The sequence below is a fragment of the Mobula birostris genome, chromosome 6 (assembly GCF_030028105.1).
Source record: "Mobula birostris isolate sMobBir1 chromosome 6, sMobBir1.hap1, whole genome shotgun sequence".
Classification (NCBI taxonomy): Eukaryota; Metazoa; Chordata; class Chondrichthyes; order Myliobatiformes; family Myliobatidae; genus Mobula; species Mobula birostris.
The window spans coordinates 21,158,567-21,185,505 of NC_092375.1; the positions used below are offsets into that span (position 1 = coordinate 21,158,567).

General features: G+C 40.6%; 1 protein-coding gene across 2 annotated transcripts in view; it reads right to left on the bottom strand.

Annotated features, from left to right (window-relative positions):
• Window positions 1–5,945: 5,945 nt before the first annotated feature.
• Window positions 5,946–26,939, bottom strand: part of kcnj15 (potassium inwardly rectifying channel subfamily J member 15) — a 108,760-nt gene continuing 87,766 nt past the window's right edge. Inside the window, exon 2 of one of the 2 annotated variants that reach the window (XR_011886272.1) lies at window positions 5,946–7,183. The gene's annotated coding sequence lies outside the window, so the exon portion shown is untranslated. Of the gene's footprint in view, window positions 7,184–15,379; window positions 15,518–26,939 lie in introns of those variants that run through there. The other variant, XR_011886273.1, reaches the window with a different exon arrangement.

Consider the following 26,939-nt stretch of genomic DNA (forward strand, 5'->3'; position numbering starts at 1 on the left):
AGGCACTCTAGAAATTCCCTCTCCTGGAATCCAGCACCAGTCTAATTTTCCCAAACTACCTGCATATTGAAGACCCCATGGCAATTGTGACATTTATCTTTTGGCATGCATTTTCTATCTCCCATTGTAATTTGAAGACCACATCCTTACTACTGTTTGGGGGGGTCTGTATACAACTCCTATGAGGGTCTTTTTATCCTTGCAGTTCCTTCACTCTATCCACAATAATTCAATAACTTCTGACCTTATGTCAACTCTTTCTAATGATTTGATTTCATTTTTTACCAACAGAGCAATGCCACCCTCTCTACCTTCCTGCCTGTCCTTTCAATACAATATTTATCCTTAGACACAAAGCTCACAGCTAAAATCTTCTTTCAGCCATGATTCAGTAATGCCTGCAACATCATACCTGCCAATCTGCAACTGTGCTATAAGTTCATCTACCTTGTTCCATATACTGCGCGCATTCCAATACCATACCTTCAGTCCTGTGTTCACCCTTTTCAATTTTATCTGCTTTTTATATTGCAACTTATCTGTTGACTGCAACTTAACCCTATCAACAGCGTTTCCTCTCTACACATTCCCTCTGTTTCTAAACCAGCTACCTAATCTTCAGCACTATTATCTGCCTTTCCTACAATACTTTATTTTCAATATTTTTATTAGTTTCTACATAGAAGAATAGAGTACAAGAAAGTGTATACAAAAGGACAAGAAAAGATTTTTTTAAAACTACCAATTACATTATATCTATTCATAATAACAATCTCATTACCCCATATTCATGTAAGTTCATCAATAGTTATATTGAAATATACTAATTTATTGCAAAAAGAAGAGTCTAACCCCTACCAAGACCGAAGCTGTTTATTAAGGAGAAAAAGGGTAAAATACCTTCTCGTATAATAAAAAAATTAATAATAGCCAACATCTGAATTTAAATAACGAATTGAGGATTTTAAAAGTTTTGAAAATAATTCAGAAAGGGTCCCCACAATGTTTGAAAGTTTCAACGAGATTCAGAAATTGAACAACGAATCTTCTCTAAATCTAAGTATGACATAACGTCGCATAACCATTGGGCATCAGTAGGAGGATAAACACCTTTCCATTTAAACAAAAGCACCCTCCTAGCTATAAGAGAGCTAAAGGCTAAAATATGTAAATCAGATGTCTTCAGTTTGATATCTTGTATCAACAATATCGAATAGGGCCGTCAGAGGATTAGGCTTAAAATTGACTTTGAAAAGTAAAGAAAAAGTTTGAAAAACTTCCTTCCAATATTTTTCAAGACATGAGGAAGTCCAAAACATATGAATTAATGAAGCTTCTCCATTATTACATCTGTCACAGTAGGGACATATATCCGAATAAAAACGAGATAGCTTAACTTTAGTCATATGGACTCTATGTACCACCCTAAATTGTATGAGGGAATGGCGAGCACATAGTGATGAAGTATTAACCAGTTTAAAAACTTCATTCCTAGTTTCCTCAGATATTGATGTCTGTGAATCTTGTTCCCAGAGATTCTTAATTTTGTCTAAAGGAACATTCCTCGTCTCCAGTAATATACCATAAATATTAGATATTGAACCATTATGAAAAGGTGTTAAATTAAAAATTACATCTAGTAAGTTCTTATTTGAGCTTATAGGAAATGTGCATAATTGAGATCTTATAAAGTCTCTGATTTGTAGATATCTAAAAAAGTGAGTTTTGGGTAAGCTATATTTAACTGACAATTGCTCAAATGAAAAAAGATTTCCTCCAACAAACAGATCCCCAAAACATTTAATACCCAACCTGTCCCATTCTTTAAAAACTAAATCAGTCATGGAGGGTTTAAAAAAAATTAGAATAAATGGGACTAGAAAGGGAAAATCTCAATAAACCAAAATATTTTCTAAATTGTATCCAGATCCTCAGAGTATGTTTAACTATTAAATTATCAGTTAGTTTACTTACAAATAAAGGAAGTGAGGGTCCAAGAAGAGAAATAATAGAAAATTTATTAACAGAGTTAGCTTCTAAAGAAACCCATACCGGACAGTCTACACGATTAATACAATATAGCCAAAACATAAGATATCGTATATTAACTGCCCAGTAATAAAACCTAAAATTAGGTAAGGCTAAACCCCCAGACTTTTTAGGTTTTTGAAGATGAACTTTATTTAAATGAGGATGTTTATTTTTCCATATATAGGAGGATAAAGTAGATTCAAGAGAGTCAAAAAAGGATTTAGGATTAAAAACGAGTAAAACCTGAAAATGATATATAAATTTAGGTAGAATATTCATTTTAATAGAATTAATTCATCTACTCAACAATATTGAAAGAGGTGACCAATTTAATAATACCTTTTTTACATGGTTCAATAAAGTAAGAAAATTTTCTTTAAACAGGGGTTTGTAATTCTTAGTGATTTTTACACCCAAATAAGTAAATTAACTCCTTACAATTTTAAAAAGGAGATTAGTATTAATTGATACCAAATTATTTAAAGGAAATAATTCACTCTTATGTAGGTTCAATTTATATCCTGAAAACTGGCTGAAATGGGAAAGTAAAGAAAGTACGCAAGGCAACAAAGTCTCAACATTAAAGATAAAAAGCAATATATCATCAGCGTAAAGCGAGATTTTGTGGGTGATACTTCTTCTTAAAATACCACAGATATCTTTAGATTCCCGAAAAGAAATGGCAAGGGGTTCTAAAGCTAAGTCAAAAAGCAAAGGACTCAACAGACAGCCTTGTCTAGTTCCACGGTGAAGTTTAAATGGTTTGGAATTTTGAAAATTAGTAAGAACCCGAGCAGAAGGAGATAAATAAAGTAATTCAATCCATTGAATAAAATCTGGTCCAAAATTAAATTTTCCTAAGGTTTTAAATAAGTAATTCCATTCAACCCGATCAAAGGCCTTCTCAGCATCTAAGGATATCACACATTCCGATATCTCCTGAGAAGGAGAGTAAGTAACATTTAATACACGGCGTATATTAAAATAGGAATGTCAGTTTTTAATAAATCCAGTCTGATCATCAGAGATAATAGAAGGTAAAATATTTTCAATCCTACGAGCCAGAACTTTAGAAAGAATTTTAGTATCAACATTGAGTAATGAAATTGGCCTATATGAAGAGCATTCAGTTGGATCGTTGTTCTTTTTTAGGATAAGCAAAATAGAAGCTTCATAAAAAGATTGAGGCAAACTACCCAATTTGAAAGAATCCAAAAAGACTAAGTGTAACTGCGGTATTATTAATGAAGAAAAAGCCTTATAAAATTCTCCAGAAAATCCATCTGGACCCGGAGCCTTCCCCGAGCATAATGAACGTATAGCCTCAGCGATTTCCTCATAAGAAATGGGTTAATCCATCTGTTTGCAATTATCAGCAGAAAGTGCAGGGATATTTAATTGATCTAGAAAATTATTCGTTACAGTATTACCTTTAGGGGAATCAGAACTATAAAGTTTAGAATAGAATTCTCTAAAGGTATAATTTATTTCAGAGTAATCAGTTGTCCTATCACCACTAGTTTTGCAAATTTTTTAATTTGTCATTTAACTACAGAAGTTCTTAATTGGTTGGCCAGTACTTTTCCTGATTTATCTCCATGAATGTAAAATTGAGTTTTATCTTTAAGAAGTTGAGCTTCAATTGGATATGTTAACAGAAGATCATATTTAGTTTTAACTTCAACATATCTTTTATATAAAACAGGATCTGGAGCTATAGCATATTTTTGATCTAATTGTTTCAATTGATTGGCTAATTCAATTCTTTATTAGCTTTATTCTTAACACTCGCAGTATAAGAAATAATTTGTCCTCTAATATAGGCCTTGAAAGTATCTCATGCAATAAGATTAGAAGTCTCTTCCTTTTTATTCTCTTCAAAAAACAAAATAATATGCTTCTGTAGAAATTTTAAAAAATTCCTTATCAGATACAAAGTTGTATTAAAACGCCAAAATCTGTTGGTTTGAAGAAGACCAAGGAGTTTTAAAGATAAAAATATAAGAGCATGATCTGAAACAGCAATCTCTTTATATTCACAGGAACGAACTGATGAAATCATTTGACTATCGATAAAAAAAAGATCAATCTGTATGGTGAACATGGGAAAAAATGAATATTCCCTATCTAAAGGATGTAAAAAATGCCAAACATCAACTATACCACACTTCAATAAAAAGGATTGAATAAACAAAGCTGATTTATTAAGAGACGCTGGTTTAGAAGATGATCGGTCTAAAATTGGGTCTAGCCAACAGTTAAGATCTCCTCCCATCACCAAAGAATAAAGATTCAGATCAGGTAAAAATGAAAAAAAATGCTCAAAGAATCCTGGATCACCTACATTTGGGGCATGCACATTGTCAAATACAATTAATTTATTATCTAGTTTTCCTGAAACTATAACAAACCGTCCATTAGTATCAGACACTACTTGATGTTGGACAAAGGAGAGTATATTATTTATAACAATTGAAAATCCTCTAGATTTGGCCTGAAAAGAAGAGTGAAAACAAAGTCCATTCCAATGGCTAAAAAAACATAGATTATCACATTTGCGTATGTGAGTTTCTTGTAAAAAGATAATAGGAACCTTAAATTTCTTAATATAAGCAAAAATCTTATTATGTTTAACAGCGTGATTTAACCTTTTCACATTAAAACTGAGTAAGTTAATAGTTTGGTCCATTTTTAATATTATTTAAATGAAGGGTTAAAATGTAAGTTAAAAACCAAGCCATAAACCTTGAGAAATGGTAACCAAGCAACAAATTGGCTAAAAATTCAAAAACAGCTTCTGGGGGAAACATAGAAACATAGAAACATAGAAAATAGGTGCAGGAGTAGGCCATTCGGCCCTTCGAGCCTGCACCGCCATTCATTATGATCATGGCTGACCATCCAACTCAGATCCCCGCCCCAGCCTTCCCTCCATACCCCCTGAACCCCGTAGCCACAAGGGCCATATCTAACTCCCTCTTAAATATAGCCAATGAACTGGCCTCAACTGTTTCCAGTGGCAGACAATTCCACAGATTCACCACTCTCTGTGTGAAGAAGTTTTTCCTAATCTCGGTCCTAAAAGGCTTCCCCTCTATCCTCAAACTGTGGCCCCTCGTTCTGGACCTCCCCAACATCGGGAATAATCTTCCTGCATCTAGCCTGTCCAATCCCTTTAGGATCTTATACGTTTCAATCAGATCCCCCCTCAATCTTCCAAATTCCAACGAGTACAAGCCCAGTTCATCCAGTCTTTCTTCATATGAAAGTCCTGCCATCCCAGGAATCAATCTGGTGAACCTTCTTTGTACTCCCTTAAGGCAAGGATGTCTTTCGTCAGATTAGGGGACCAAAACTGCACACAATACTCCAGGTGTGGTCTCACCAAGGCCTTGTACAACTGCAGTAGTACCTCCCTGCTCCTGTACTCGAATCCTCTCGCTATAAATGCCAGCATACCATTCGCCTTTTTCACCGCCTGCTGTACCTGCATGCCCACTTTCAATGACTGGTGTATAATGACACCCAGGTCTCGTTGCACCTCCCCTTTTCCTAATCGGCCACCATTCAGATAATAATCTGTTTTCCTATTTTTGCCACCAAAGTGGATAACTTCACGTTTATCCACATTAAATTGCATCTGCCATGAACTTGCCCACTCACCCAACCTATCCAAGTCACCCTGCATCCTCTTAGCGTCCTCCTCACAGCTAACACTGCCACCCAGCTTCGTGTCATCCGCAAACTTGGAGATGCAGAAATCCATACCCCCGCCCACCTCCCAAAGAAAGAAAACTGACCAATAGAAAGTCGGCATCTACAACTACTGACAACCCCCCAAAAAACCTGGTGGTCTTTCCAATTAGTTTCAAGGTTATTTATATTCCAACCTAGTCTAAACAATACCCAAACAAAAGATTCAATTCTCATATAACAAAAATGCAGTATTAAAAATATGAAAGGAAATTAGTTCCAAAGGTTTACCAAAAGTAAAAGATACAATTATTCATACAGATAGACATTAAACATTAATCTTATATCTGCATGGAAAAACAGACTAAGCAGTTAGCCTTCAAATTTAAAAAATCTTTGTGCTTCAGCATACAAATGAAACTATTCGAAGGATCCATCTTTAATGAGATTCTCAGTCAAACTGGGTAGCCAAGAGATGGGTTAAAACCCTCATTAAAAAATTCCAATAGAGCTTGTTTAAACTTCGCACGTTCCTGCATAACCTCAAGCGAATAATCTTCGAGAATCTTAATATTCCACCCTATAACCAATTATGCCCCTTCGACGGGATTTGCGAATTAAAAGTTTCTCATTTAATCTTGTGTCTTCATGTAAGGAGAAACTAAACAGCTAGCCTTCGGTTTTTAAAATCTTTTGTGCTTCAACAGCCGAGAGGAACCATTCGGAAGAACCATTTTTAAGTGTGATTTTGAGTCGGGCTCGGTAGCGAAGGGTAGGCTTGAAACCCTTATTAAAAAGCTCGGACATAACTTCTTCGAACTTAATACGTTCCTGCATAAGCTCAGATGAATAATCTTCGACAATTCTAATCTTGCGCCCATTATAGTCAATCATGCCTCTTTGACGAGATTCACGAATTAAGACTTCCTTTGTTTTAAATTCCTGAAAACAGATTATTACTGATCTTGGTCTCTGACTATTAGGAGATCTGAACGCAGGAGATCTGTGAATTTGATCAATCATAAGCACAGACGTCAAAATCTCCGGAAATAATTCTTGCAAAAAGTTTGCAAAAAACTCCATAGGATGGTTGCCTTCGATTATTACCTTTGATTAATTCTTCGAGACCCAGAACCCGTAGGTTGTTCCTTCTACTTCTATTTTCCAGGTTGATAATCTTCTGTCTTAATTTTTCATTGGACTTCCATTGCTTTTCACAAAGCTTCTGCAATTCATCCACTTCCGTTTCCAGAGCTGACAAAGTTTCCTCATTATTTTTAATACGTTTATCATGTTCATTAAGAGTTTGTTGAATAGAATCCAATTTATTTGTTTAAATTCAGTGCTGAATTGTTGAAACTTCTCAGAGGCTTCTCGTGTATGACTTTGTAGCAATTCATAATAGAATCCAAAGAGGCAGAAAAATCCTCCTTTTTAGTACCTCTGGCACTCCATCCAGCTGTAATGAAAGAATATCACACTTAAAAAAGACGTTTCAAGACAGGTTGAAATAGTAAGATAATTAGAGTTAGAGCAACAGCAGATTGCTGTTACTCCATCAGCCACCACCAGGAAATCTGATACTTCTGGTATTGAAATATTTGCAGGATACTATGTTCAACTATTTGATTCTTAACTTTGTCTGAGGTCTTACCAACATCTGCCTCCACAACCTCTCTTCTAACTGTTCTCATCCACAGAATCTCCTGTCCATTCCCCTAACTAATAAATTCCCTGTCACCACAGCGTGCTTCTTCTCCCCTCTTCCCTTCTGAGTCATAGGTGTAGACTCAGTGCCATTGTGACTTCCCTTTCTTAGGTCACTTCCCCCCCCCACCCCCTCCACAGTATCCAAAGTGATATACCTGTTGTAGAGGGGGATGGCCACAGGGGTACTCTGCACTGGCTCCTTAACCCCTTTCCCTTTCCTAACTATCACCCAGTTTCATGCGTCCTGCACCTTGGGTGTAACTATCTCTCTGTCTGTCCTATCTTTCACCCCCTCTGCCACCCAAATGATCTGGAGTTTATCCAGCTCCAGCTCCAACACCTTAATGTGGATTGTTAGAAGCTGCAACTGGATGCACTTCTCGTCAGGGGCACTCTCACGGCCTTCCCACATCCCGCAAGGGGAGCATTTAACTATCCTGCTTAGCACGTCTGCTATCCTAGCTGAGCAGATATAAAGAAGGTAAGGGAAACAAAGAGCTTTTCTTTCCTTTTCCTTTCTCTAACTGAACCCTTTCTTTGCCTTGAAGATCTAAAGCCTCAAGATCACCATTCTGACTCTGTCCACTCAGCTGACAGCAGCTGTACTAGCCCCTGTCTTTCTTTAATTTGCTCTTGCTGATCAATTCCTAAACAACGATGGGTCGCTGGTCAAAGCTCTTTTTCACTGTAGCGACCCGTATTGTATTGCATTGCACTGCTGCCGTATAACAACATATTTCTTGACACATTTGCAAGTGATATTAAACCTGATTCTGGTTTTGATTCTAATTCTGTCAGGATATTGGTCAAGGCATCTGCTGAGGTATTGGTATTGGTTTTTTACTCTCACATGTACCAAAATACTTTTCATACAGATCAAATCACTACACAATCCAGTGCATTGAGGTGGAACAAGGTAAAACAATAATAGTATGTAGAATATAGCTACAGAGAAAGTGAAATGCAGGTAAACTATAAGGTACAAGGTTATAACAAGGAAGATTGTAAGGTCAAGGGTGCACCTTATCCTATTAGGGAAATATTGAATAGTTTTGTAACAACAGCGTAGATCTTTCCCTGAGCCTGATGGTATATGCTTTCAGGTTTTTGTATTTTTTGCCTGTTGGAAGAGGGGAGAATAGAGAACACCCAGGGTATTAGTTGCAATCCATCTTTGAGTTGTATCTGCCCCGGAAATAGTTCCAATGACTCCTTCCTGTGCCAACTATCCATAGATGCAATCATTAGTTTTTTCCTCCTATTTTTGTAGCTATATGTGTGTGGCTCTGTGAGATTTATATGACTGGACTGTACCTTATATTGGTCTCCTTCAGCTTTTTGGCATTTTCATTCTTGTGGCTGATTGGCGGGTGGGTGACCTGTAAATTCTTTGTGTGTGGATTGGGGAGTGTAGGTGGTCTTTGATGTTATAGTTGTTCTCTTTTGTGAGTGAAGGGGGTTTGCTCACTGTTTTTTTTCTGTGGGGAGGGGATTGGGATGTGTTGCTTTTGCTACTGTTTTTTTTCCTGCGAATAATGGGGTTGGGGATTGTATTGCTGTTTTTTTCTGTGGGTGAGGGAAATAGGGATTACTATTTTTTGTGTGTTTTATTCTATGGGAGAGAGGGTCAGGGATTGTTATTGTCCCTGATCTTTTTCTGCGGAGGAGGAAATAGGGGAGTTCTGAGGTCTGCAAGTGTTGTTTCTTTTGCTTCATCATGTGTATTTTATGGATATCTGGAGAGGACAAATATCAGGGTTGTATTGTGCATGCGTACTTTGACAATAAAATGAACCTGAACCTTGAATTTTGAACCTTAATCCTGAAATTATTATTTTGGAGTTCTTACTGTAATGTCCTTGTCTTTGCTTCATGTTTCCTAATAACTTTAGCTCTCACAAAGCTATTAACCCATGTTTAATGTTAAAAACCGACAGAGCATCAGTTACTATTCGGTAATTTGCAGATATCTACTACATTTTGTACAGAGGAATGTTTACAGGAGGCTCCTCAGGGTGTTGGTTCTAATTAATAAATAATGCTTCTAGTCCCAGATTCCCCGATCAGTGGAAGTAACCTCTCTGACAACTCAGCGCTTTCTTTGTAACCTTTAAAATTTTTATATAATTATCTCTAAAACTAAGTTACAGAGATATATTATTTCAATCTCACTATGTAATGCTATCTTGAAGTCTGGGTGTCAGCCTGGTCAAACTACATTTAACATTTGTCACAAACAAGAGAAAATCTGCAGATGCTGGAAATCCAAGCAACACACACAAAATACTAGAGGAACTCAGCAGGCCGGGCAGCATCTATGGAAAAAAGTACAGTTGGTGTTTCAGGGTGAAAGCCTTTGGCAGGACGACAACGTCTTGGCCCGAAACCTTGACTGTACTTTTTTTCCATAGGTGCTGTCTGACCTGTTTAGCTCCTCCAGCATTTTGTATGTATTGCTTTAACATTTGTCTGAGCGTACATTTATTGATTGTATCGCAGCCTGGTATGGAAACACCAATACCCAAGAAAGAATACAGCCCAGTTCACTACAAAAAAAATCCTCCCCACTCTTACGTTTTGTAACTCCAGAACATAAAACTCATCGAAAGAAAATCAAGGGGAGACCAGGATAACCGTGCCTAATGTCACTTTTACTTTAAGCATATGCGCACTTATGACGTGATGGCGTGATAACGCATCCCATTCAAGTACTTTTATATACAGTATAACCCATATGTATTATGCTTTATCAAACAATATACTTATAATATTACTCAAATATTGTTGATAGATTAAATACACAACTCTCCTCCCTACTTAGCTACAAACTCCAACTCAATATAGAATGAATCGCAACATTTACATATACACAGCGTACTATATAATAGAATTACTATATAGACATATTTTAACTTGTAAAATAGTTTCATTTGGGCCTAAGTATTTCACTGCTGTGGAGGATTTCTTACTCTTGTGGGATAACATCTTTCCTGATTGGTGGGGGGAGGTCACTCTGCTTGGCAGGTGAGACTTGTGGCTGTTGATCAATCTCAGGTACTGGAGCCTCCTCCAAGGTGGTTGTAGGAGTTAGCTCTGGAAATGCAGGAAGAGCTTCAGAGCTTGGATACTTTTCTTCCGGACAGGTAGACATCCCGGACAGTGCGTGGCAAGTTGCTCCATCTGCTGATCTATCCTGGGCACCAGACAAAGCTTCCAGCCAACACTTATATTTTGACCAATAGACAATAGGTGCAGGAGTAGGCCATTCGGCCCTTCGAGCCAGCACCGCCATTCACTGTGATCATGGCTGATCATCCACTATCAGTATCCAGTTCCTGCCTTATCCCCATAACCTTTGATTCCACTATCTTTAAGAGCTCTATCCATCTCTTTTTTGAAAGCATCCAGAGACTTGGCCTCCACAGCCTTCTGGGGCAGAGCATTCCATATATCCACCACTCTCTGGGTGAAAAAGTTTTTCCTCAACTCCGTTCTAAATGGCCTACCCCTATTTCTTAAACTGTGGCCTCTGGTTCTGGACTCAGCCATCAGCGGGAACATGCTTCCTGCCTGCAGCGTGTCCAATCCCTTAATAATCTTATATGTTTCAATAAGATCCCCTCTTGTCCTCACCTAGATGATTGGCAGGTAGCTCCTCCAACACGTTAGCTTCCCACTTGGGTGGTAGAAAACCTCTCAATCCCCGCATAAAGCAATCCCCGTCAGGGCAAAGTTCATCCCAACGCTGGTATAAATGGGGGAACTGGAGTTTCTGCCACACATTTCAGCCATTTTTGGTGGCCATGTAGACCTAGGACAGTGTGGGCTCTTTTCTCATTTCCCTTTGGATGATCTTTGCCATAATAGGGAGACTTTTGATTTGCATTAGGGAGAATACATCAAGAGGTGGGTCCTCTTTTGTAAATTTTTCAGGCATTTCCTTTTCCAAGCATAAACAAGACAATCCATCGGCATTTCCATGATTAGTCATTCTCTTGAACTCTTGTGATTGTGTGCTCCAAGAAACAGAGCCCAGCTGACTTTCACGTTGCTGCTTCTGTGGATTGAAAATGGACACTAGTGTTTGATGATCACTATTGAGGGTAAACTCCCTCCCATATAAGTACTGATTGAAATGTTTTACACCCCAAACCTGACTCAAGTTCTCTCTGTCAATCTGTACATAATTTTTCTCTGCAGCGGGAAGAAAGCATGATGCAAAGGCTATGTGGCGTTCATATTCATTACTCATAACGTATGACCTGGTTGCACCTATACCATAAGACAAGATATCACAGGCAAGCTTCACAACATGATGTTGGCATGTGTCAGCACAGTGTCTGATGTCACCATTTCCTTTGTCTAAAAAGGACCACAGCTGTAACACGTCCTTTGGCTTTGGGGCATCCACATCCTTTCTGAGATATGGGGCCCAAAACTGTTGACAATACTCCAAGTGTGGCCTGACAAGTGTCTTATCATTATCTCCTTGCCTTTATATTTTATTCCCCTTGAAATAAATGCCAACATTGCACTTGCCTTCTTTACCACAGACTCAACCTGTAAATTAACCTTCTGGGAGTCTTGCACGAACATTCCTTTGTTCCTCTGCACTTCTGATGTTTGAACCTTTTCCCCATTTAGATAATAATCTGCACTATTGTTCCTTTTACCAAAATGCATTATCATACATTTCCCAACACTATATTAAATCTGCCACTTTTTTGCCCATTCTTCCAATTTGTTTAAGTCCTGCTGCAATCGCATTGCTTCCTCAGCACTACCTACACCTCCACCTATCTTCATATCTTCCTCAAACCTTGCTACAAAGCAGTCAATTTCAAGATCTAAATCACTGACAAACAATGTGAAAAGTAGGGGTCCCAAAACTGACATTTAAGGAAAACCACTAGTCACTGGCAGCCAACCAGAAAATGCCCTATATTCCCACTTGTTGCCTCCTGCCCATCAGCTATTCCTCTATCCATGCCAGTATCTTTCCTGTAATATCATCAGATTTTATCTTGTTAAGCAGTCTCATGTGTGACACCTTCTCAAACACCCTTTGAAAATCCAAGTAAATGACATTCACTGCCTCTCCTTTGTCCACCCTGCTTTTCACTTCCTCAAAGACCTCTAACAGATATGTCAGGCAAGATTTCCCTGTACAGAAACCATGCTAGATTTGACTTATTTTGTCATTAGTCTCCAAATATCCAGAAACCTCATCCTTAATAATAAACTCCAACACTTTCCCAACCACTGAGGTTAGACTAACTGGCCTATAATTTCCTTTCTTTTGCCTTCTTCCCTTCTTAAAGCTTGGAGTGACCACATACAAGTCCAATGTGGGAGCCTGGAGTGACATTTGCAATCATCCAGTCCAATGGCGGAGCAGACTCGATGGGCCGAATGGCCTACTTCTGCTCCTTTGTCTTATGGTCTTACGGTGACGTGTTGGCTGTTGTGTCTCACTGCTATGAATGTTCTTCCCACAGGAATGATCTTTGTCCGGTATCTAGTTCTTTGTTGGATACCCACAGGCTTCTGTTCAGTATCTTTGAAATGCCATTCAAATTAATCTTGTGGAATAACTGAAACAGCCAAGCCATTGTCTAATTCCATTTTAATTAATTTGCCATTCACTTCTGGTTAAGCCATATTGCTTGTCTGTTGTTAGTTTTCACATTGTAAATTTGTAAATTTCAAGGCTACCCTGTCCTGTCTCACTCACGTCATTATCAGATTTTTCATCAACAACATGCAGATTATGCTGTTTTTGAAACAGCAACTTGACTTTTTATCTTCTTCTCTTCCCTGTGCAGTCCATCTATTTTTGTCTGCCTGACATGTGTCCTACTTTGTTGCATGTTCTGCAAATTTCGCCTTTAAACCTGCGTTGTTCTGGTGTATATTGAGCCCCTACCACAATGGTAACACAAATTGTTCAACCATGCAGGGTTCGATTTAGATTTTGCAATTTTGTTCTCTTACACTTCCATTCTTAACTGCAACTCAATTGCATCTCTGCCTACGATTTCCACTGATACAGCAATTTCAGCTGCCCTTTTTAAATGTGAGTTGTGCTTCAGTTATGAGCCATTTTTAATGCTCTTATATCAGCTTCTACAAAGTAAGTGATCCCTCAGTGCATCATTAAGCCCATCACTGAGCTCCCAATCTCCGATAATTTCTTTAGTTCCGTCACATATGCTGAAGTGGACTTCACTGCCTTTTGATTCTGCCTATGAAATCTAAAGCATTCTACAATCAACAATGGCTTCAATTCTAAATGTTCCTGCATTACTTTCATGATATCAGCAAAGCTCATTTTGGCTGGTTTGGTTGGAGCAGTTCAAATTCTAAGCAAACTGTATACACTTCCACCCAATGCACTCAACAAAACTGGCACTCACTTCTCATTGGCTATTCCATTTGCTTCAAAGTACAGCTCAATTTGTTCAGTGTACCTATTCTAGTTATCTCTTGTGCAATTGAAATTGTCTATCTGCTTTTTTTAAATTTATGATTATTATCAGCTGGTACTCTGTTTATGAACCCATGAATTCACCCATTTTCTGCCTTTTTTTTGACTTGAATATCTCTATCCCTTCCTGAAGAAGCATGTGCTGTGCTTTTTTTTTCAACTTGAATGTCTTGCTGTGTTTCAACAGGTAAGTAGTCATCTTCAGTTTGTTTAAAACTTCCTGGTCACTACTGTTATGTTTTGTGATTCTAAAACATAAAACAAAGTGAAAGAAAAACAAGGGAAGACATTTTTACTTTAAGTGAGGCACGTACTCATGACATGGTGGTGTGATGACATGTGCTGCTCATGTTCTTTTACATATAACCCATAATGAATTAATCAAACAATATATTTACAATGTTACTCAAAATAATACTGATATATTAAATCAACAAAACCCACCTTTGAGCACATCTACGAGGAGTGCCACAAGAAAGCAGCGTCTATCAGCAAGGACTCCCACCATCCAGACCACACTCGCTTCTCACTGCAGCCATTGGGAAGGAGGTACACGAGTTCTAGGTTCCAAACCACCTTAGGTTATATTATGAGGACACTCAGTCCCCGTTTATCGTCATTTAGAAATGTATGCATTAACAATGATACAATGTTCTTCCAGAATGATATCACAAGAAACACAGGACAAACCAAGACTAAAACTGACAAAACCACATAATTATAACATATAGTTACAACAGTGCAAAGCAATACTATAATTTGATAAAGAGCAGACCATCGGCACGGTAAAAAAAAATCTCAAAGTCCCGATAGCCTCATCACCTCAGGCAGACGGTAGAAGGGAGAAGCTCTCCCTGCCATGAATCTCCAAGCGGCGCAAACTTGCCAATGCAGCACCATTGGAAGCACCCGACCGCAGTGGACTCTGAGCCCATCCGAAAACTTCGAGCCTCCGACCAGCCCCTCGACACCGAGCACCATCCTCTGCTGAGTGCCTCGACCCCGCCCCGGCCGCTGAGCAACAAGCAAAGCCAAGGACTCGGGGCCTTCCCCTCTGGAGATTTCGGACCACACAGTAGCAGCTGCAGCGAAGCAGGAGTTTCACCAGATGTTCCTCCGCGCTCTCACATCCGTCTCCATCAAATCAGGATTGTGCACGGCACCCTAATTGACAAATAACAAACATCACCGGCGGAGTGGCCACCATGAGCTTAATGTTATTACCCTACACCAGGGGTGGCCAACCTTTTACATTCCATGCGTCAATTTTTTTCACGCATGAGTTCTCTATTAACATACTTTTGCAAGAATTGAATGGGGGTACAAGAGTTGTATGGTGCATCTGAACTCCTAAGTCAGGTTGCTGAACCAATGTGGATGGTTTCATTCACCTCAACACTAAACGGATCCCACCATTTATAGACTCACTTTCAAGGCCTCTACAATACATGTTCTCAGTATTATTTATTTATTTATTTTTCTTATCATTTGCTTGTATTTGCACAGTTTGTCTTCTTTTGCATATTTGTTGCTTGTCCGTCTTTGCGTGTAGTTTTTCATTGTTGCTATTGTATTTCTTTGTTCTGCTGTGAATTCCTGCAAGAAAATGAATCTCAGGGTAGTATATGGTGACATATATGTACTTTGAGAATAAACTTACTTTGAAATTTGAACATTTGGTTACTTTTTTTGCCTATGAATTGTCTTTATATGATTCAATATCATTTGATCTTTTAATTTTTGAGACGCTGTATGAGATCAATGCCATTTGTAGTCTGCCGGTTAAGGTAACAATAGAGATAGGGTATGTTCAATGTGACCAGAATATAATGAGAGAGCAGTGTGTGACTTGTGGCAATATAGTAAAGTGTAAAACTTGATCTGTGCCTTTGTTTCTTGAGGCCACAGCTGATAGCCTCCAGAAAAAAGCGTGCATTATCCTTAAACAGCCTACCCCAACCACGTTGGAACTTTCAACCCCAAACCTTTTCAATCTATGCACTGCTCTCAAAGAACACCTTATACAGAAAAGAAGGGCCTAGAGTTAAGCTAGGCAGTCCATAAAGAATATCATAAAACATTCATGGCATTATCTGGTAAAGTTCAAAGCAAATTTATTATTATAAAACGTATAGTGACATAAACGTATAATATAATACATTTATGTCACAATTTTCCTGAGATATATTTTCCTGCAGGCATTCACAACAGAACACAGAAGTACAACAGGATCAATAAAAACCGACCCACAAACAAAGACTGATGAACAATCAATGTACAAAAGAGGATACATTTTTCAGAAAACCTGCCCTGGGCCCAGCACGTAAACGCCATTACAAGGAAAGCACAGCAGTGCCTCCACTTTCTTAGCAGTTTGCAAAATATTCGGCATGTCATCTAAAACTTTGACAAACTTCTACAGATGTATGTTGGTTGAATCATGGCCTGATATGGATACACCAAAGCCCTCGTACGAATAAGTAATGTATATTGCCCAGTCCATCTCGGGTAAAGCCCTCCCCACCAGTCAGACCATGCTGTCTTCTCACTAATGCCATCAGGAAGAAGGCACCAGAGTCTCAGGACCCCCACTATCATTTTCAGGAAGAGTTATCTCTGAACTATCAGGCTCTTGAACCAAAAGGGATAACTTCACTCGCCCCATCACTGAACTGTTCCCACTGAGCTGGACACACTTTCAAGGACTCTTCATCTCATGTTCTCAATATTTATTACTTATTTTTTATTATTATTTCTTTATTTTCTATTTTTGTATTAGCACAGTTTGGGTTTTCTTTTGCATACTGGTTATTGCCCATCCTGTTGGATGTGATTTTTCATTGCTCTGTTGTGTTTCTTGTACTTGTTGAATATGCCTGCAAGGAAATGAACCTCAGGGTTGTATATGGTGGCATATATGTACTTCGATAATAAATTTATTTTGAACTTTGAAACTGTGCAATCACAAAAAATATATAATTTATAAATACTAACACTGAGAACACGAGTTGCAGAGTCCTTGAAAGTGAGTCTACAAGTTGTGAAATCAGTTCAGTGTTGAGGTGAGCGAAGCTATCCACACTGATTCAGAAGCCTGATGGTTGAAGGATACTGTCTCACACACACGCAGTATATGCAGCAATAACTTGAAAATGAGTAACCGATATCATTTAACACACTTGTCTGAAAATCCTCATTGGGTTAGGGTTAACTGCACTGCAAGATTGGCAAAGAGAGAATTGTAACGTGAGTCGATCAATCACCTAGCAATACCCAGCAAAGCAAAAGTGAGGAGTTCATTTGGTTGATTAATTTTGATATTATTCTTCTGAGAATAAGGAAGTTTAAAGTTCAGATAACGATAAGATCGACCTGTTTTATTTTTCTCTGTTAATAGTATTTGTGTTGATGGATGGCTCCTGTTCTACATTTTCACCTGGTGTATTGGAGCTGACTTCATCAGAAGAGCTGTCACATTGAACTGGACATTTTGCTTTCTGACTGGGTGTAAAAGTAAGCTTGACTGATTAAATTGGCTTCAATAAAAAGCAGTTCTGTGATGAACAGCTGATCCATCACAACTCACTCCAAAACTGAGATAATTACTCATGCACTCCCCTCTGCATCAGTTGCTAACGGGGATACATGTAAGCGTGTCCTTGCAGAATACAGTCAATGCCAAACGCAGGAGTCTTCCGCACAAAAGTGAGACATCAGCCTTTTTAGTTACAGTCCTGTGCAAAAGTCTTAGCCAAATACTGGACGTACAGTTAGAGCACCTAAGACTTTTGCATAGTTATTTAGTAATTTTATGCATTGTACTGTACCGCTGCTGCAAAAAAAACAAATTTCATGACATATGTGAGTGATAATAAACCTAATTCTGAGATGTGTCTCTATTATGGTCTGAGAGTGAGAAGGGGGCAGGGAGAGGTGAATCATGGTTGAGAAAAAGGGAAGGGAGAGGTGGGAGGGCAGGAAGTGCCAGGCAGACATTCTACAATGATTAATAAACCAATTATTTGGAATCAAATAACCTTGCCTGATGTCCCAGGGCTGGGTGTGTCTGCATCCCTGCTACCTTCTGCCTTGGCTTTCCTCTGCCACTTGTCTCACACCCCTCCCACAGCACTCCACCCTCACCACTTCCAACATCCTTTGTCCTTTGTTCCTGCCAGATTTATAAACTTGCTCTCCACGCCATGTTGACAGATACAGTACTGTGGGAAAGCCTTAGATACCCCAGCACTCACAAACCTAAGAGCCTCTTAAATGCCTCTAATATATTGGCTTCCACTACAGCCCCTGGCAGTGCACTGCTGGCATCTGACACCCTCTGTGTAGAGACAAACTTGCCCTGCACACCTCCTATTGAATTCACCCGCTCTCACATTGAATGCCTGCTCTCTTGTAGTAGATATTTTGACCCTGGGAGAATAAAACCAATCAGCTATCTATGCCTCTCATATGTTTTTTCAAATTCCATCAGGTCTGTGTAGGTAAATGGTAGCATCTGTGGGGAGTTAATAGGAACAAGGGGATATTAAGTTTAAAGATCAATGATTTTTAAAGATTAGCTTTATTTGACACATTTGCATCGAGATATCAAAAAATACAGTGGAAATGTATTACATTGTGTCAATGACCAACAGAGATCGCCTGACGACGGTATCGCCACTCTTCTGGCATTAACATAGAACGCCCACAACTCAGGAATCCTAACCCTAACTTGTACGTCTTTGGAATGTGGGAAGATACGTGAAAATTAATGGATGAGTGGGATTGGTGGGCAAGTGGGCACCGACTCCTTGGGCCAAATGGTCTTCGCCAAGTTCAAGATTAATTGTCGTACAACCATACACATAAACACAGCTAAACCAAACAGTATTTCTCTTGGGCGAAGGTGAAAAACACAGTACATAGAGTCACACACAGCACACAACACATGTCCTCCTGTGCGGCAAGAAAGTATGAAAATACAGAACGATGTCCCTACCTTTTTGGAAAGAATTCTGCGGCATAAGATTTGTGGTAAGTTCAAGTACTGTTAATTGCAGCTTGTGGACAGCAGAGTGGCCTGTTTCTGCAGCTCCTTTACAAATGACTCGAAAACTTTAATTTCAGCCAACTTGCTGAACTCGACCGCACTCCCTCACTCACTCTTCATATCGAGTGACCTGATAAACCAGCCAGCTGATTCATAGCCAGAACATCTAGAGCTGTGTGCACACTGTGTCCTGCCCACCTCCTGTAACCACTGCCTTGTTCCTCTCCTGCAAGCCTCCTGAATCATGCCCGTCTGCAAAAGCACGGCCTTAGGTCGCCTCAATGCACGGAGTGGAAGTACCAACGGGAAAGAAGCATTATGACTGTGCCCTCTCCTTAAAAACGTTAATCCTGCCAGATCATCCATCCTGGTATGGAAACACCAACACCCAAAATCAGCAAGGTCTACAGAAAGTGGTGGATACAGCCCAGACCGTCACAAGCAAATGTCCTCCTCACCATTGAGCACACTTACGTGGAGCACTGCCACGAGAAAGCAACAATCCACCATCAACGACGTCCAGCATCAGGCAGGGAGGTACAGGAGCAACACACCCAAAATGCTGGAGAAACTCAACAGGCCAGGCATCTCTTATTGTGAGATACAGGAACCTTAGTTTCAGGAACAGTTATCACCCTATGACCTGATCTCTCACCTCAACTCTGAACTGATTTCACAACCTACAAACTTACTCTCAAGGATTCTGCAACATGTTCTCAGTACTATTTTTTTCTTTGCAGAATTTGTCCTTTTTAGTACATTGGTTGCTTATCAGTCTTAGTTTATGTACAGGTTTCCATAAATTCAGTTGTACATCCTAATATTCTTGCAACGAAATAAATCTCAAGGTTGTATATGGAGATGTATGCATACTTTGATAAAAAACTGACTTTGACTTCGCCCCATTTCCCACTTTTTTCCCCAGAGCACTGGGATTTTTATTTTCTTTTAGTTTAATGGATCAAAGGGCTCCAGATTCAAGTCACATTTCAGAGATTGGAGTACAGACATCTAGGCTGACACTTTGAGGGGACACAGTCAAGTGAAATATTAAACAGAGCCTGCAGCTGTCCTCCCTGTAAATATAAAGGATTCCATAGGTCTGAGTGGAGAAGCTACCTTCAGTGTCCTGACCAATATATATTCATGGATTAACATCACAAAACCAGATGATCAAATCACAGTTGCATTGCCGTTTGTGCAAAATGTTTGCCCTGAGCAAAGTGGTGGCCAGATGCTCCGACACACAATAGTAATGACTTCAAAAATGCTTCAGTGGCTTTGGGATTTTTAGGAAGGATTGTGAATGGTGCTGCTAAATCTTTCGTTTATATATCTAATACTATTTCAATAGCTGCGATTGAATCTGATTGCACTCCCTGTTAGTGTAATGGATTCCAGATCACAGCAGTCTGCTGGATTAAGCTCCTCCAGTCACGATGCATCGCGGCAGCAGGACGGAGCTGATGTTACAGGCACATACCGCCATCTACTGGAGGAAGTAAATATTGTTCATTCGCATTTCCATTGCCAACAGTTAAAATATACCAGAATGCAGCTGAAAATTCTGCACAAAGTACAAATTCAGACATCCAGAGAGATAAGAAGGAATCTTGCAGTAAATCTTGAATCGTTGTGCTGAATACCAATGAACTGGGTGCACAGTGCAGGAAGAGGCTTGAACACTTACATAAGCAGAAGAGATTCTGCAGATTCAAGACTATTTAATGTCATTTCCAAGTATAAAGGAGAACAAAATAATTGTTACTTCGGTCCAATGCAGCACAAAGGAAACCACAATGAGATAACGATAATAAAATAGAATAGGTTTCAATAGGTACATTTAATATCAGAGAAATGTATGCAATATACATCCTGGAATTCTTTTTCTTCGCAGACATCCACGAAAACAGAGAAGTGGCCCAGAGAATGAACAACGGTTAAATGTTAGAACCCCAAAGGCCCTCACCCCAACGCCCCCTCCCACGTACAAGCAGCAGCAAGGTTAATGACCCCACGCCCATCCCATCCAGCAAAAAAGCATCAGCATCCTCCACCGAGCAAGCAAGCATGCAGCAAAGCATCAATAAAGACATAAGGTAATAAAAGTACATATGGTAGCTTAAATACATACATTGATTGTATGTACATAGACTGACACTTGGCACAGGACATAGGTTTACTGACAGGAAATGATAAAATAGTGGTGGTGGGGTGAGTCAGTGAGTGGAGGTGTTGGTCATCCTTACTGCTTTTGAGTCTGGTGGTCCTGGTGTAGATGCTACGTAGTCTCCTCTCTGATATGAATGGTACCAAGAGTCCATGGGCGGGATGAGTGGCATCCTTCATGATGTTGCTGTCCTTCCTCCGGCACCTTTCTGTATATACTGTATCTCCTTGATGGTGGATAGGCTGGTGCTGCTGATGTGTTGGACAGCTTTGACTACCCTTTGCAGAGCCTTCCTGTCCGCTGCAGTGCAGTTTCCGTACCATGCAGTGATGCAGCATGTTAGGATGTTCTCTACTGCGTATTTGCAGAAGGTTGTGAGTATTGATGTGCATAGTTCAGTTCTCTTCAGCTATGTCAGAAAGTAGAGGCACTAATGAGTTTTCTTGTCTGTGTAGGATGTGTTTTAGTACTATGAGAGGTTGCGCGAGATGTGCATTCCCAGGAGATTGGAACTGCTTGCAGTTTCATAGTCATAGTCATAGTCATAGTCATACTTTATTGATCCCGGGGGAAATTGTTTTTTGTTACAGTTGCACCATAAATAATAAATAGTAATAAACCATAAATAGTTAAATAGTAAAAAGTAAATTATGCCAGGAAATAAGTCCAGGACCAGCCTATTGGCTCAGGGTGTCTGACCCTCCAAGGGAGGAGTTGTAAAGTTTGATGGCCACAGGCAGGAATGACTTCCTATGATGCTCTGTGCTGCATCTTGGTGGAATGAGTCTCTGGCTGAATGCACTCCTGTGTCCACCCAGTACATTATGTAGTGGATGGGAGACATTGTCCAAGATGGCATGCAACTTGGACGGTATCCTCTTTTCAGACACCACCATCAGAGAGTCCAGTTCCATCTCCACAACATCGCTGGCCTTACGAATGAGTCTGTTGATTCTGTTGGTGTCTGCTACCCTCAGCCTGCTGCCCCAGCACACAACAGCAAACATGATAGCACTGGCCACCACAGACTCGTAGAACATCCTCAGCATCTTCCGGCAGATGTTAAAGGACCTCAGTCTCCTCAGGAAATAGAGATGGCTTTGACTCTTCTTGTAGACAGCCTCAGTGTTCTTTGACCAGTCCAGTTTATTGTCAACTTGTATCCCTAGGTATTTGTAATCCTCCACCATGTCCACACTGACCCCCTGGATGGAAACAGGGGTCACCGGTACCTGAGCTCTCCTCAGGTCTACCACCAGCTCCTTAGTCTTTTTCACATTAAGCTGCAGATAATTCTGCTCACACCATGTGACAAAGTTTCCTACCACAGCCCTGTACTCAGTCTCATCTCCCTTGCTGATGCATCCAACTATGGCAGAGTCATCAGAAAACTTCTGAAGATGACAAGACTCTGTGCAGTAGTTGAAGTCCGAGGTGTAAATGGTGAAGAGAAAGGGAGACAAGATAGTCCCCTGTGGAGCCCCAGTGCTGCTGATCACTCTGTCGGACGCACAGTGTTGCAAGCGCACGTACTGTGGTCTGCCAGTCAGGTAATCAAGAATCCATGACACCAGGGAAGCATCCACCTGCATCGCTGCATCCACTTCCATCGCTGTGCTGCTGTTGTAAAGAGGGGAGTGAGGGGTGGAACTTCTACTGAAGTCAATAACTATCTCCTTTATTTTGTTGACAATGAGGAAGAGGTTGTTTGTCTGGCACCAGGCCTTGAGCTCTTCCACCTCCTCTCTGTAGATGTTGGAAATCTTGAGCGGCACAAACAAAGTGCTGGAGGAACTCAGTAGGTCAGGCAACATCTTTGGAGAGGAGTAAACAGTCAATGTTTTGTGCCAAGACCTTTCATCAGCACTGGAAAGAAAGGAGGCAGAAGCCAAAATAAGTTTGGGAAGGAGTGTAAGCTGGAAGGTGACAGGTGAAACTAGCTGAGGGGGATGGTGGAGGAGTGGGGATAAGTAAGAATCTGGGAGCTGATTGGTGAAAGAGGCAAGAACCTGATAGGAGAGGAGCATGGACCATGGAGGAAAGAGAAGGAGGAGATGGGCTGCTGAAGAGAAAAGGGTTGAGAGGGGAATCAGAATGGGGAATGTCAGCAGAAGACTGGATCCTATCTGATTGCACAGGAAAACAGAATCCAGAGAGGTGTGATGTTATTCAGTTCTTTCAATATGAGTGTCAAAAGCTATTCCATTTTTCCCTGGAGTTTTCAATATCATATAATGCATCAAATGAATCAGTGTATTTCAAAGTTCAAAGTAAATTTATTATCAAAGTACACATATGTCACCATGTACAACCCTGAGACTCATTTTCTTTTGGGCATACTCAATAAATCCATAATAGAAAAATAACCATTGTAGAATTAATGAAAGACCATTTGTTTGAAGTTAGATGGCCTCATGTGGCTCTTGAGTTGCACTTTTTAATCCAGAGCTGACCTGGTAACAAAGACCCCAGAGGCCCTGCTGTGAATTGCTTGAGACAGTGGATTAAAGTTTTGGAGGGAATTTAAACTTGACATTGATCATAAGTAGATGATAACCCTGGAAGCCTTTGCCTTATCGTGCTGTGCACCAGCAGTTCAAAGAGATGACTCAATCCCCACCACCTCAGATGCAACTAGAAGTGGCCAGTAACATCAGACACTAGTAACATCCCTATCCCAAAGGGCACTGTCCCTTTTCCAAGGCCGTTATCAGTCCTGTTTGCCCAGACACACATTGCAAAACTGAATGGATATTAGAAGACAGGGTGGGGATACATCCCTACTAAAGGAGGTCTAACGTGCTCTTTCGCTTCGTTAGCCTGCAGGTTGCCTTTGAACAAGGTGTAGCACCTGCTTAGCACCCCCAACAAATCAGGGTTGTGTGAAGCCATGGGAACAGCCGATGCATATCACAAGTCCTGGCTATACAACCACTGACACCAGGCAGACAACCTCTGAAGAGTATTGATAATGGCTGGGGTCACCCATCTTCTAAGGACACTGCACAGAAAAAAGTAAGAACAACCCACTTCTGTAGAAAAATTTCCAAGAACAATCATGTTCATGGAAAAACCATGATCGCCCACATCATACAAGACAGCACATAACAAACGAACAATTAATGGATAGAGTAATTTGAGCTTATGTGCCTCAGAGAGAGGAGTAGTTAGCATTGACAGTTGAAGAAACACAAATTAATTCCATCCATCTGTACTGATGGCCCACAATTTGAGGACAAAGTATGCGTCAAAATATTTATAACATCGTAAACATTCAACAAAATGGGCTCAACACTTCTTTCATTAACCAATAGAAACAGCATCTGGATGCTATCTGCAGACAAATATAATGGAATTCATCACAAGTGCCGCAGATCACTGCAAGTATCCCAAGTCATTGCAAGCAATAAAACTTGCAGTAGTGTTTAATTTTATTGTAAGCTTTATTGATCACATGTGTGTTGGTCTTGCAATGGTATCCACATCAGCACAGAAATGTTTGCTGCTCTCACAGAAAAAGTTAACCCAATCAAAATAAACTTCAGAACCAGCTTTTAATTTAGTTCTGTACTTAATATAGAAAATGTACTGTACACAATCACAAACACAATGCACAGAGAATCACACACAAATTTACATTCATGGTCTGCTGCTGCTGCAGACAATCTGCTTTGAGCTTCAACAGGTCGTACATTCAGGGAAGCTCTTCTGCACCTGTTGTAAAATGTAGTTATTTGAGTTACTGTCACCATCCAGGAGTTTTCACCCACAGAACTGCTGCTCTCTGGATGTTTTCTGTTTCTCGCACCACTCTCTGTAAACTCCAGAGCAGGGTATCTCAAACTGAGGTCCTTGGATCCATTGCTTAATGGTATTGGTCCATGGCGTAAATAAAGGTTGCGAACCCCTGTTCCAGAGACCATTGTGTGTGGAAATCCCAGGAGACAGCACTTTCTGAGATACTCAAACCATCCCGTCTAGCACCACAATCATTCCACAGTCAGTCGTTTAGATCATGTTTCCTCCTCAGTCTGATGTTTGGCCTGAACAACAACTAAACCTCTTGACCATGTCTGCATGTTTTTCTGCACTGAGTTGCTGCCACATGATTGGCTGATTATGTCATGGTCCGGTCCGCATTCCGGTTCACGGTCCGATCCGTGGACTCAGGACTCCGGGTCTTCCAGCTGTCCCTTGTTTTGATTGAGTTAATCATAGGCACCTGATCCCCATCTTGGGGTTGGAATATAAGTAGCCTTGGGGGCGGGAGGGAGTGTGAGCTGCTGGTTTGTCTTGTCAAGATTGCCTGGGAGTGATCTGCTGGTAGAAGGCTAAAGTGGCTATTTGCCATCTTTAGGCTGTGTTGGGAAACCATCCCCTCATGAAGCCTTGCTGTCAGTAGTTGGAGGTGTCTTTGTGGTATGGATTTGGCTGTTTCCTGGGCCAGCTGAGTGGCTATTAGCCACTCTGAGCTAGGTAGTGATCTGGCTGTTTCTGTAGCCAGCTGAGGTTGCTGGCTGAACTGAGACTTGGAGCTACCCTGAAGTAGAGATGGAACTGTCTGTTGTTCTTTGGTGTTTGTCTCTTCTTGTCCTTGCCTCTGTGGGGTAAGTCAGGCTGTTTTGCTGTTGCCCAACAGGTGGACCTGTCCCACCTTGGTGTGGAGATAAAGTTGAGTCCTGGCTTGTCTATGGATGAGTCCTGGCTCTGTCTATATACTGTCCAGACTCATGTTAGTGTTGTGTTATAGATGAGTCCTGGCTTTTCAAAGGATAAGTCCTGGCTCTCTGTTGATGTATAGTTCCTAGCCAAGACCCCAAGCTCAATCCTCAAGAGCCAAGATGCCAGCCATGTCCTGTCCTGTAGTCATATCATGTCCTTGCCTGGTTCTGGGGCCTGAGCCCAAGGCAAGACCCAGGTTCTGGTCCTTGTCCAGTCTCTGGCTCAGAGCCCAAGCCCAGGCTCCTAGTGCATAGTTCCTTGTCCAGGTTCCCTGTCTTGTCCATGCCCTAGCCCAAGCCTGCGTTCTTGTCCCTACTCCCTGTCTGTATCCTGTCACGTCCCTACTCAAGTCTTGTTCCTTGTACTTCAGTGTCTGTGTCTTGCACTTGGACCAGCTACCATTGCCCCCTTTGTGACAGATTAGATGTTTGCAGTAGTGAGGAGGTATGAAGTGGCCACTGAGTGTACTGGTTGGTGCAGCAGACACACACAAAATGCTAGAGGAACTGAGCAATTCAGGCAGGCTTCCATGGAGAGGAATTAACAGTTGAGATTTTGGGCTGAGACCCTTCATCAGGACTGGAAAGGGATGTGGAAGAAACCAAACTTTAGGAGGGTAGGGAGGAAAGAAGTACAATCTGGAATATGATAAGTGGAGCCAGGTGAGAGGAAGTTGTGTGGGTGGGGAATGGGAGGTGAGGGGGAAGTTACATGGGTGGGGAATGGAGGGGGGGTGAAGTGAGAAGCTGGCTGGTGACAGTGGCGAATAAGGAACCTGATGGAAGAGGAGAGTAGACCATGGGAGAGAGGGGGGAGCAGGGGTACCAGATGGAGGTGATTGACAGTGGAACAGAAGAGAAAGGGCAAGAGGGGAGTGGGAGTGAGGAATGGAAAAGAAGAGAAGGGGAGTGTGATGAATTCGATGTTCCTGCTCTCAGGTTGGAAGCCAGTCAGATGGAAAATGAGGTGTTGCTCCTTCACCCCGAGAATGGCATCATTGTGATATTAGAGGATGCTCGGACCAACAAATATGTACATTGTACAGAAACCTGTTTACTTGGGGGTGCTGTACTTGACAT